We start from the raw sequence: 12,854 nt of genomic DNA on the forward strand, positions 1-12,854 counted from the left end.
GCCATGTCCGCACCCAGGATCTGAACCTGTGAAACTCAGGGCCTCTGAAGCAGAGTGTGCAAACTTAACCACTGGGCCACAGGGGCAGCCCCTGGGTATTTCTTACCTGTGTTTTAAAGACATGTCTCTGTTAATATCCGTGACACTACAGCAGTGTCTTTTTCTTTCCTAGTCTCTGGGCTTCGTGAGTGTAAAGTGCAAGACTTGGTCTTAATGTCTTACTAATTTTCTTATAGTCTGAGCCTTTGTGTGGACCTTTTCCTTCCTGTTCTTTTAGCTTCAGTTTTCTATCTTTGCAAACTATTTCCTGTCCTGACTCCCATCCCCCACCCCACTTTGTTGTCTTCTGTCATGCATTCTAAAATACTCAGCACCTTCCATGAGCCAGGCGTTTTTCTGAGCATAAGAGGTGCAGCGATCGACCCAATCAACAAAATCTCTGCTCTTAAGGCACTCACATGCCAGTGGGGGTGGAGGCACAATAAATAAGTAAATTAATTAAGTTAAAAGTATCTTTATATCGTGATAAGTCCTGTCAAGATGCAAAAATAGGATGATAAAATAATGCAGTGAGGAGGGAAATGTTTTAGGTTCGATGGTCAGGAAGTTCTCCTGGAGATCTGAGCAGCCATTTAAAGACCGTTAGGTGTAAAGAAAGCAAGTGCAGAGGCCCTAGGGTGGGTGTTGTGATTTGAACTAAGGCAGATTGGTTGTGCTTAATTGTGTTCTTTTAGGTAGATAAAAGTAGCTAGTGGGGCTGGCCTGGTGGTGTAGTGATTAAGTTCACATGCTCTGCTTCAGCGGCCTGGAGTTCACAGGTTCGAATCCCGGGTGCACATCTACACGCAGCACATCAAGCTATGCTGTGGCAGCATCCCACATACAAAATAGAGGAAGATTGGCACAGATATTAGCTCAGGGCCAGTCTTCCTCACGCACACACACACACAAAAGCTACCAATAGATAAAGTTAAGGGAAGATCAGCTGCTTCTTTAAAATCTGTTAGCTTATAATGAAAGAAAACCTTAGATTAGATTCTTCCAAATGTAATAGACACTTATTCACTAACAAGTTCAAAAAAAATAAGTGCCATTTATTTTATAAACTTAACTTCCTAGCTTTCTATCCTTTAGGTACTTACACCTAGCTTGAAAGGTTCACTTGATATACAAGATGCAACAAAATTTTAGAGGCAGGAGTTGGTTAATCTTATAAGTGGCATCAGATAACCAGAATCCTCAAAACAAATGACTGGCCTTGGGGTACTATCTTTAAGAATATATAGGCTTTATACCTTGTTCGTGCAAGGTATTTTAGCCAGTATGATATTTTAGCCAGTCCCTATATTTGAACCCCACCAATTTCATGAATGAAAACTCATTTCTAGTATCTTTTATGCGAGTTAAAAACATATGCCAGTTAAAAACACACAGGTACATTTTTATTCATAATGCAAATACCGAAGGCTCTGATTTGGGAATAAGGGAATAAAGATGGCAGAAACAGTAGTAACTGGAATGTAGCCTTTCTGAATAAATAATAACTGTTCATATTCCAGTTTTGTCAGTTGGCCCAATAATGGCCTTTAGAGCATTGTTTCCCTCTAGTACAGGATCCAGTCTAGGGTCAGCATCCATTCAGTCCTTGTCTCTCTTTACTCTCCTTGAGCCTGCAACATTTCCATAGCCTTTCTTTGACTTTTGTCTTATTGACATTTTTGAAGAGTGCAGTCTCCCTTTTTATTTCAATATAGTGTCTCTTATTGTGTATTTGTCTCAAGTTTCTTCTATAATTATATTTAGATTGTGCATTCTCAGAAAGCTGCTTAGTTGATGTTGTGTCCTTAGGGTATTACACCTAGAAACACAGGATGTCCATCTGTCCTTCATATGTGACGTTAATTTTAAGCACCTTGTTAAGGAGTTTCCCAAATCCTCCACTGTATATTTACTGACTGCATTAAACTTGTTTGAGTAAAGATACCATAAACAAAGTGTAGGGATGAGACACAGACCATAATGGATCTGTCTGACAAAGGTCTTGTATCCAGAATTTTAAAATGTGCAGAAAGACTTAATCACTTTACAAAAGAGGATATCAAAGTAGCTGGTGAAGCAATGAATTGGTACTCAACATCATTAACATCAGATAAATGTAAGTTAAAACTGTAGTGAGATACTACACAACCAGCAGAATGACTAATTGAGTTGGTGAGGATGTGGAATAGCTGGAACTCTCTTACATTGCTGGTGGGAGTATATAAATTGACATAGCCACTTTGAAAAAATGTTTGGCCATATCTGCTAAAGCTAACTATATATGTGTCTTAGAGACCTAGTAATTCCTTCCTGGGTATATATCCAACAGAAGTATATATTTATGTTTGCCAAAAGTTGTGTTCAGGGAGGTTCATAGAGGCTTTATTTCTCATAGCCAAGAACTGGAAACGACTTTCACATCCATCAGTAGTAGAATGAGTAAATTAATTGAGGTAAAGTCAAATAATGGAATATTATGCAGCAATGAAAATGAACAAAATACCCATACAGATAATGTGGGCGAATTTTAGAGACATAATAGATATTGAGTGAAAATAAGTTCAAAAGAATATGTCTTATATGATTTAATTAATAAGTAATTTAAAAAGAGGCAAAACTAACCTATGGTAATAAAAGTCAAGATGATGATTACTCTAGTAGGGAAAGGGTGAACTGACTGGGAATGGGTACAGGGGAGCCGTGATTGGTGCTGGAAATCTCTGTATTTTTATCCTTTTGGTGGTTATTTGGGTGAATGCAGATGTAAAATGTATATTTAAAATTTGTGCACTTTATTTTTTATTTATTTTTTGCTAAGGAAGACTCACCCTGAGCTAACATCCGTTGCCAATCTTCCTCTTTTTGCTTGAGGAAACAAAGCTCGGCAGCCGAAGTGGAACACCAAACTTAACCATTAGGCCATGGACCCAGCCCCTACAATTTGTGCACTTTATAGTAGATAAGTTCTGCATTCGAAAAATTGGAGTGGTAGGTAGAAAAATGGCCTTTACCTTTTTCTGTATGCTTGAAATACTTTATCATTAAATGTTAAGAATAAAATTATACGGTTAATTTTTGACTGTCAATACTAATAGAAAACAAATTTGAATTATCAAAAAACATGGTAATAGTCAAGTACTTGTTTGGCTTTGGAATATGTTCTTATTGTAGGCTTGAGATGTAATTCAATCCAGAAAACATTTGCTTGTCCAAAAGGGATGCGTGGTGTTCCTCAGACTGTCCTGGCTGTTACCTCCTTTTTGTTGCAACTAGTTTGGTCCTTGTATGTAAATATGTTGAGCCTACATCAAACCTATCATTTTTTTCATAGATTTTTTCATAGATTTCATAGAGCTCATAGTTCAAGAGCTCATGTTTTTATATTATTGTGAATACTGAGAAAATGAATCTCTCTCTCATATCTTTCCCCAAAGAAAGATGGGAATAGGTGTTTTAGTTCCTGAGGTTTCCCTGCACGTGTGTGCACTCACACACGTGTGTTTGTGTTTGTTGGGTGAGTGGTGGGGTTTAGTTTCAAGCTTCAAGGGAAAAAGCAGAAAAGCAGAGCACCAAGGTTCAATAAAGCAAGTCGCTCACAAGGTATATAAGCTCTCAGGAGAGTGTGCTGACAGAATGACTGAGTAGGCCGGGCAGTGAGTTCAAAAATATGATATAGCTACATGTGTAGCAGTTAGACTGTGTTAACCATGGACAATTGACAAAAGAAAAGTTAAAATAATTTGTGGATAAGGCCTTTCAGGTATAGATGTGAGTCATCTTTGCTTAGCTTTTCCTATTAATTTGTTTGTACACTTAATTTTGTAATTTTTTCATGTTTTTGCCTATTTTGGTGTCAGAATATTGTTGAAAGTACCATAGTTGTTTACACGGATGCAACTTTGAGCTGATTTCTGTTAGATTTGTGTTTCCCTAACTGTTGTGTTTTGGGCAATTTCTGTTGCTTTTCCTGAAAGGGATGTTAATGGTTTGTTTATTTGAAACAGTTTTAGTTTTTACAGTACTTTTATTTCTGAGATTTGTCTTAAACATTTTAAGTTAAAAATTCAGTTGAGAATTTAAATTTGTGGACAGAAAATGTAGTGAATAAAACCTCCTCCACCACTTTGTGGTGTTCTCTATGTGTATATTGTTTGGGAGGAGAATTTCCCATGCTAGTCATTGTCCCTAAAGGTGAGCTAGAATGACATAGAGTATTAGAGAAAGTTTACTTAAGGGAAAGAAACAAGAAATGGGTTTTCAGGCCCTAGCTTTGCCCTGCCTTAGGACCTTGAGTGGATTATATTATCTTTTTGGCCCTCAGGTCTCTCATTTATAAAATATTCTTAGACTAGATCTATTTAAAATTTAGCTCTAAATTTGCCTTGATTAAAAAACCCTAAAAACTCAGATAGCATAGTGGTTGCCTTTAGCTATGGTACTGATAGGGTGATGAAAAGAGCATTTTCAGGGGGCTGGCCCTGTGGCCGAGTGGTTAAGTTCTCGCGCTGCACTTCTGCGGCCCAGGGTTTCGCCGGTTTGGGTTTGGGTGTAGACATGGCACCGCTCATCAAGCCATGCTGAGGCGGCATCACACATGCCACGACTAGAAGGACCCACAACTAAAATATACAACTATGTGCTGGGGAACTTTGGGGAGAAAGAAAAAAAATAGAGTATTTTCATGTTTTATGTTGTATTCCACGTATTAATGTATTTAAAATTTTTTGTTTGATAATCCTTTGATGTTATTTGACATTTCAAAATAATACTTAGGCTAAAAAGAAATTAAAGCAGTGGTAATGTTGAGTTTGGTTTTTCAAACTGTATGTAACTCATCCCCCAGTAGACAATTACTAGAATATGTCAGTGGTTGCAAAGTGGCAGCATGAAAGGAACATAACACACAATGGTTTTTGTAAAAATATGAATTAATTGCTAATATTTGAAGATGAGGAGATCTCACATTAAATTAGTAGCTTTTTGAAAATCAGCATATCTGATAAGAACGGAGACTGAATTCCTGTAGGCAGCTGTTGACTGGAACTGTTGCTGTTGCTCCCCTAGGTGGGCACATGATCTCGTTATTCACAGAATCTGCCACTTCTGTTATCTCTTTTCTTTCTTCTTCCCTCCCTTTCTTCTTTCCTCCCTCCCTTCCTTTCTCCCGAGATATAATTCGTATACCATGAAATTCACTTTTTTAAAGTATACAATTTAGTAGTTTTTAATATATTCACAGAGTTGTGTAACCATTACCACTGTCTGATTCCACAACATTTGATCACCACTTTTTGTACGTGTTCGCAGTTATTCTCTATTTTCCATACTCTGGCCCTAGGAAACAACTAATCTATTTTGTCTCTATAAGATTTGAGTGTTCTGGACATTTCATATAAATGCAGTCATACAATATGGTGGCCTTTTGTGTCTGGCTTATTTCACTTAGCATGTTTTTAAGGTTTGCAACATTTCATTCCTTTTAATGATAGAAGATGACTGAATAATATTCCATTGTGTGCATATATACCACTTGTTTATTCACTCATCAGTTAGTTGATGGACATTTGAGTTTTCACTTTTAGGCTCTTATAAATAATGCTGTATTGAATGTTAGTGTACAAGTTTTTGTGTGGTTATATGTTTTCAGTTCTCTTGGGTATACACCTAGAAGTGGAAATAGTGATTCATATGGTTCCAATTTGTCCACATCTTCGCCAGCAGTTATTATTGTCTGTCATTTTGATTATACCCATCCTAGTGAGTGTGAAGTGGTATGTCATTGTGGTTTTGATTTGCATTTCCGTGATAACTGATGATATTAAGCATCTTCTCAAGTGCTTATTGGCCATTTTTATATCATCTTTGAAGAAATCTCTATTGAAATCCTTTGCCCGTTTTATAATTGGGTTGGTTGTCTTGTTATTGTTGAGTTGTAATAATTCTTTATATATTCTGTATATTAAACCCTTATTATCAGTTAGATGATTTGCAAATGCTTTCTCCCATTTCTGTAGATTGTCTTGTCACTATCTTGATAGTGTCCTTTGCACAAAAATGTTTAATTTTGATGAAGTCCAATTTATTTTTCATTTGTTGCTTGTGCTTTTCGTGTCACATTTAAGAAACTATTGCCTAACCCAAGGTCATGAAGATTTATATCTCTGTTCCTTTCTAAGAGTTTTATAGTTTTAGCTTTTACATTTAGCGCTTTGATCCATTTTGAATTAATTTTTGTATATTGTCTGAGGTAGGGGTCCAACTTCATGCTTTGGCATGTGGATAACCAGTTGTCCAGCACCATTTATTGAAGACTATTCTTTCCCCATTTTCTTGGCACCCTTGTCAAAAATCATTTGACCATAGATGTTTGGGTTTCTTTCTTGACTCTCAATTGTATTCCACCAGTCTTTATCCTTATGTCAGTATTCCCACTATTTTGATTGCTATAGCTTTGTAGTAAATTTTGAAATCAGGAAATGTGAGTGCTCCACCTTTATTTCTCTTTTTTAGTGTTGTTTTAGGCTATTCAGGGCCCCTTGTAGGTCTATATGAATTTAATGATCAGCTTTTCCATATTTGCAAAAAAGGCCATTGGAATTTTGATAGAGATTGCATTGACTGTGTAGATCACTTTGGGATTGTCGCCCTCTTAAAAATAGTATCTTCCAGGGGCCAGCCTGGTGGTGTAGTGGTTAAGTTCACGTACTCTGCTTCAGCGGCCTGGGGTTTGCGGGTTCAGATCCTGGGCACAGACCTACACACTCCTCATCAAGCCATGCTGTGGTGGTGTCCCACATACGAAATAGAGGAAGACTGGCACAGATTGTAGCTCAGGGACAATCTTCCTCAAGCAAAAGAGGAAGATTGGCAACAGACATTATTAGCTCAGGGCCAGTCTCACTCACCAAAAGAATATAATAATAATAAGAAGAAGAAGAGTATCTTCCAATCCATAAACATGGGATGTCTTTCCATATATTTAGACGTTTCAATTTCTTTCAGTAATGTTTTGTAGTTTTCAGTGTACAAGACTTGTTTTTTTGTTAAATATATTCCTAAGTACTTTATTCTTTTTGATGCTATTATAAATGGAATTTATTTCTTAATTTCATTTCCGTATTGTTCATTGCTCATGTGTAGAAATACAACTGATGTTTGAATATTGATCCTGTATCCTGCAACTGTGCTGAACTCTTTCATTAGCTTTAATAGTGTTTTTGTGAACTTTTTAGGGCTTTCTGTTTACAGGATTGTCACTTGCACATAGGGATAGTTTTACTTCTTATCCAATCTGGATTCCTTTTACTTCATTTTCTTGCCTCATCTTCTGATTGCAACCTCCAGCACAATATTAAATAGGAGTGATAAGACTGGACATCCTTGTCTTGTTCCTGATCTTAGGGAGTATGCATCCAGTCTTTCACCATTAAGTATGGGTTTTTCATGGATGCCCTTTATCAACTTGAGGAAATTCCCTTCTATCCCTAGTCTTTTCAGTATTAAAGGCAGTTGGATTTTGGCATGTGCATTTTCTGTGTCTACTGAGATGATCATATGGTTTTTGTCCTTTATTCTATCAATGTGGTTTATTGCATTGATTGATTTTTGTATGCTGAACCTGCCTTGCTTTTGTGGGGTATATCTCACGTGTTTATGGTGTATAATTCCTTTTTCTATGTTCTGGATTAAGTGTGCTATTATTTTGTTGAGGATTTTTGTATATATATTAACAAAAGTATCAATCTGCAGTTTTCTCTTCTTGTAATGTCTTTGGTTGGTTATCAGAGTAATACTGGCTTTCATATTCTCTCTCTTTTTTTTTAAATGATTGGTGGTAGTTCTTCCTTAAATTTTTGTTTGTGGGAAGATTTTCATTTCTAATTCAATCTCTTTACTTTTTATAGTTCCGTTCAGATGTTTAAATTTCTTCTTGAGTTGGTTTTGGTCATTTGTATCTTTCTAATAATTTGTCTGTTTCAGCTAGGTAATCTGATTTGTTGTTGTACAGTTGTTCATAGTATTCCTTTATCTTTTCATTTCTGTAAGGCTGATAGTAATGTTCCTTTAATTCCTGAGTTTAGTTATTTATGTCTTCCCCCTTTTTCTTATTTAGTCTAGCTATAAGCTTGTCAGTTTTATTGATCTTTTCAAAGAACGAATTTGTTGTTTCATTGATTTTTAAAATTTCTCTTTTTATTTTCTAGTTTATCTATTGCCACTCTAATCCTTTTTGGTTTTTTTCCTTCTACTTACTTTAGGTTTAAAATGCTTTTCTTTTTCCAGTGTCTTAAGGTTCAAGGTTAGGTTATTGATTTGAGATCTTTCTTGACTTTTAATATAAACATTTACAGTTATAAATTTCTCTTTTAGTTGCACTTTAGGTGCATCCAGTAAGTTTCAATATGTTTTGTTTTCATTTTCATTCATCTCAAAGTATTTTCTAATTTTCCTGATGACTTCTTTTTTTTTGTTCTTTTTTTTTTTTAGAATTTTTTTTTTTTTTCCCTTTTTATCCCCAAAGCCCCCCGGTACATAGTTGCATATTCTTTGTTGTGAGTCCTTCTAGTTGTGGCCTGTGGGATGCTGCCTCAGCGTGGTTTGATGAGCAGTGCCATGTCCGCGCCCGGGATTCGAGCCAACGAAACACTGGGCCGCCTGCAGCGGAGTGCACGAACTTAACCACTCGGCCACAGGGCCAGCCCTCCTCATGACTTCTTTTTTGATCAACGTTGGTTCTTTAGGAATGTGTTGTTTAATTTGCACGTATTTGTGAATTCCCCAAATTTTCCTCTATAATCAGTTTCTAATTTCATTGCGTTGTTGTCAGGGAACATACTTCATATCACATCAGTCCGTTTACACTTACTGAGATTAGTTTTATTCCCTAACATATGGTGTGTTCTGGAAAATGTTCTTCATGCATTTGAGAAGAATGTGTATTCTGCTGTTTTTGGGTTGAGTATTCTGTAGCTCTCTATTAAGTTTAGTTGTTTTCTGGTGTTATTCAAGTCTTCAGTTTTCTCATTGATTTTCTGTGTACTTGTTTTACTCATTATTGAAAATGGGACATTGAAATCTGTTATTTTCAAGTTGTCTATTTCTTGTTTCAACTCTTATTTTTTTCTTTATGTATTTTCAAGAGTCTGTTGTTAAGTGCATACATGCATATAATTACTATATCTTGATGACTTGGCCATTCTTTCATTATAAATGTCCTTCTTTGTCTCTAATAACAATCTTTATATTATATTTTATTTTGTCTGCTATTAGTATAGCCGTTCCATGTCTCTTTTGGCTACTGTTTACATGGTATGTTTTTTTCTGTCTTTTTGCTTTTAGCCTATTTTGTCTTTGAATCTAAAGTGTGTCTATTGTATACAGCATATAGTTGGAACATATTTTTTATCTATTCTTCTAATCTCTACCTTTTTACTGGTTTGTTCATTCCACTTATATTTAATGTAATTACACATAAGGTAGGATTACATCTGCCATTTTAAATTTGTATTAGGTCTCTTTTTTTTTTTTTTTTCATTTTTTCGGTTTCCTTATTCCTCCATTCCTGCCTTCTTTTGTGTTAAATAGATATTTTCTAGGGTGCTATTTTAATTTTCTTGTTTCTTTTGCTATTTTTTTAAAAATTTATCTTTTAATGGTTTACTTGGGGATTAAAATTAACTTCTCAACTTAGAACAATTTAGTTTGAGTTAATACCAACTTAATTACAGTGGTATACAAACACTTTTCTTTTATATAACTCCATCCTTCCCCTTTCCTTTGTGCTATTATTAATATACTAATTATATCATTATGTATTAGATGCCCAACAACATACTTATGATTATTGCTTTATGCAGTTTCTTTAAACCTGTGTATTAGTTCCCTGTTGCTGCTTGTGTAGAAAAGAGTTAATGTAGCAGGCTCACTGCTTGTCCTTAGAATCAACCACTTATGAGGTCCATCCTTGGCTGGCATATGAGACTTGGATTTCAGGAAGGCCCACCTACCTGACTGATAAGAATGGTATACTGTGCCTAAAATGCTTGTACAAAGAATATAGTTTATTCTGAACACTGTTTTTTCTGGGAGTCTGGACTTTGGGTTTGTGCTGGGCAGAGGGTACCTGTATGATCAGCCCCTAGTAAAAACCCTGGGTGCTGAGTCTCTGATGATCCTTCCTGCTTGATGACATTTCATACATGTTGTCATAACTCATTGCTGGGGGTGGAATTAAGTGTGTCCTATGTGATTCTACTGAAGAAAGGTCCTCGGAGCTTGCCCTGGCCTCCCCTGACTTTGCCCCGTGTGCCCTTTCCCTTTGCCGATTTTGCTTTGTATCCTTTCACCATAATAAATTATAGCTATCAGTGATTATATTGTTGAGTCCTCTAGCAAGTCGTTAAACAAGTCTTGAATACTCCCTACATACTGCTGTAACAGCTTATGGCAAATTCAATGGCTTAAAACAGCATAAGTTTACTATCTTACAGTTTTGGAAGTTAGAAGTCTGAAATCACTGGGTCAGCATTGCTCTGTTCCTTCTGGAGGCTTTAGGGGAGTATCCATTTTCTTACCTTTTCCACCTTCTGGCAGCCACCTGCATTCATTGACTCATGGCCATCCCATCCCATCTTCAAAGCCAACATTTGGTCAAGCCTTTCTCATGCAGCATCACTTTGACACTCACTTTCCTGCTTGTTCCTTTCATTTATAAGGACTCCTGTGATTATCTTGGGTCTAGCCAAATAATCCAGGATTATCTTCCCATCTTAAATTTCTTGATTTATCATATCTGCAAAGTCCCCTTTGCCACTTAAAGTAATATATATGCCAAGGTTTTAGGAATTGGGACCTGAACATCTTTGGGGTCGACTATTTTTGGACCTACCAAGTTGGATAGGGAGATATAAAGAACTAGAAACAAATATATTTATGCTGTCTTTTATCTTTACTTATGTAATCATCCTTACTGGTGCTCTTTCTGCATGTGGATTGGATTTACTGTCCAGTGTCCTTTCATTCCAGCCTGAAGGACTCTCTTGTTATTTCTTGTAGGGTAAATTTGGTTGTGAGGACTTCTCTGTGTTGGTATATCTAGGAATGTCTTAATTTTGTCTTCAGTTTTGCAGGATGCAGAATTCTTGGTTGACAGTCTTTTTCTTTTAGTACTTTGAATATGTCATCCCACTACCTTCTGGCCTCCTAGGTAACCAGCAAGAAATCACTTAGCATCCTTGTACATGATGAGTTCCTTCTCTCTTGCTGTTCTCAAGATTCTTCGTCTTTCAACAGTTTGATTATGATGTCTCTAGGTGTGCATCACTTTGATTTTATTCTACTTGGAGTTTGTTGAGCTTCTTGGATATGCAGATTGTTTGTCACCATATTTGGGAAGTTTCTGGCCATTATTTCTTGAAATATTCTTTCTGCCCATTTCTTTTTCTCCTTTTGTCTTGGGACTCCTGTTATGTATTTGTTGGTGTGCTTGACAGTTTCAGTTGTACTTTATAACTTCAAAATTTCTATCTGGTTCCTTTTATAATTTCTGTTTTCTTTACTGGTACTGTTTGATGCAACATCATTCTCATAGATTCTTTAGTTCTTTAGACATGGCTTCCTTAGTTCCTTGAACATATTTAAAATAGCTGATTTAATGTCTTTGTCTAGTTAGTCCAACAGTTGGGCTTCCTCAGGGTCAGTTTGTTGATTACTTTTTTCTCTGTGTATAGACCACCCTGTCTTTGCATGTCTCATAATTTTTTCTTAAAAACTGGACGTTTAAAAAATTATAATTAACTACCTCTGGAAATGAGATTCTCCTCCCTCCTCAGTGTTTTTTGTTTATTGTTATTATTTGTTTGTTTAGTGACCTTCCAGAACTGATTTTTTTAAAAGTCTATGTTCTTTGTTGTGTGTGGTCATTGAAGACTGGTCAGTTAATTTAGTTGGCAACTAATGATTTAGACAGAGATGTCCTTAGATGCCTGGAACCAGAAAGTCTCTCAGTCTTTTTTTGAGAGGTTCTCTCTGTATGTGTTGGGGCTGGCCTTCAACATTCATCTAGGCATTTACAACTCCATCTTAGCCTTCACTTACTGCTGCACAGAGCCTCAAGGTTAGCCAGAAGTGAAAGCCTCAGGCCTTCTTATACCTTTCTTAAGTATGCAACAACGCCGGGTATTTATGTGACTTCTAGATTCCCAGGAATCTGTTGGAACTTTTCAAAACTCCCTGTTGACATCCCTGTTGACAAAATAAAAGTATTTTCCATCTTATTCCTCAGCTTTTCTAAAAGAATTTTTTATTAACCTATTGTTTACCCTAACTGTTCTCCCCTTTCTCAGACAATTGAGATGTGCAGCAGTGCCCGTGTTTGGTTTCAACAAACGCCCCAAGCTCTTTGCACTGTAGGAGCTTTGAGTCAGGTGAAATAAAGACACTCGTTGAAGTGGAGTCTACCAGCCAACCACTAGACGGTCAAATAATGACAGTTTTTTGGGACTCAGACTTTGAAGGTGTTCCCATCCCGTTCTGCCCTCCCCAGTGGCTACAAGGCTGTTCATTTTCACTGTGACTGTGGACTGTTGGTTTACCTTGCAGGGGGCAGGGGGATAGAAATAGGGAAGGTCAGACTACCACAAGGCTCTCTCTTTTTATCAGGACTCTTAAATGCTGCCCAGATTGCTGTAAGCCTTTGGTTAATTTGGTTGATTCTGACAACTTTTTTCTTTTATAGAAGAGAGATTTTCTGTAGGTCTTTACTGTTTTTGTTGATGTCCTCCCTTTTCTCGCAAACATGACCTTTTCTACTCATC

General features: G+C 36.5%; 1 protein-coding gene across 2 annotated transcripts in view; it reads left to right on the forward strand.

Annotated features, from left to right (window-relative positions):
• Positions 1-12,854, forward strand: part of MAP3K2 (mitogen-activated protein kinase kinase kinase 2) — an 83,925-nt gene that overhangs the window by 36,700 nt on the left and 34,371 nt on the right. The window lies entirely within an intron of this gene.

This window comes from Equus asinus, chromosome 4 (genome assembly GCF_041296235.1).
Source record: "Equus asinus isolate D_3611 breed Donkey chromosome 4, EquAss-T2T_v2, whole genome shotgun sequence".
In the NCBI taxonomy this organism is placed as follows: Eukaryota; Metazoa; Chordata; class Mammalia; order Perissodactyla; family Equidae; genus Equus; species Equus asinus.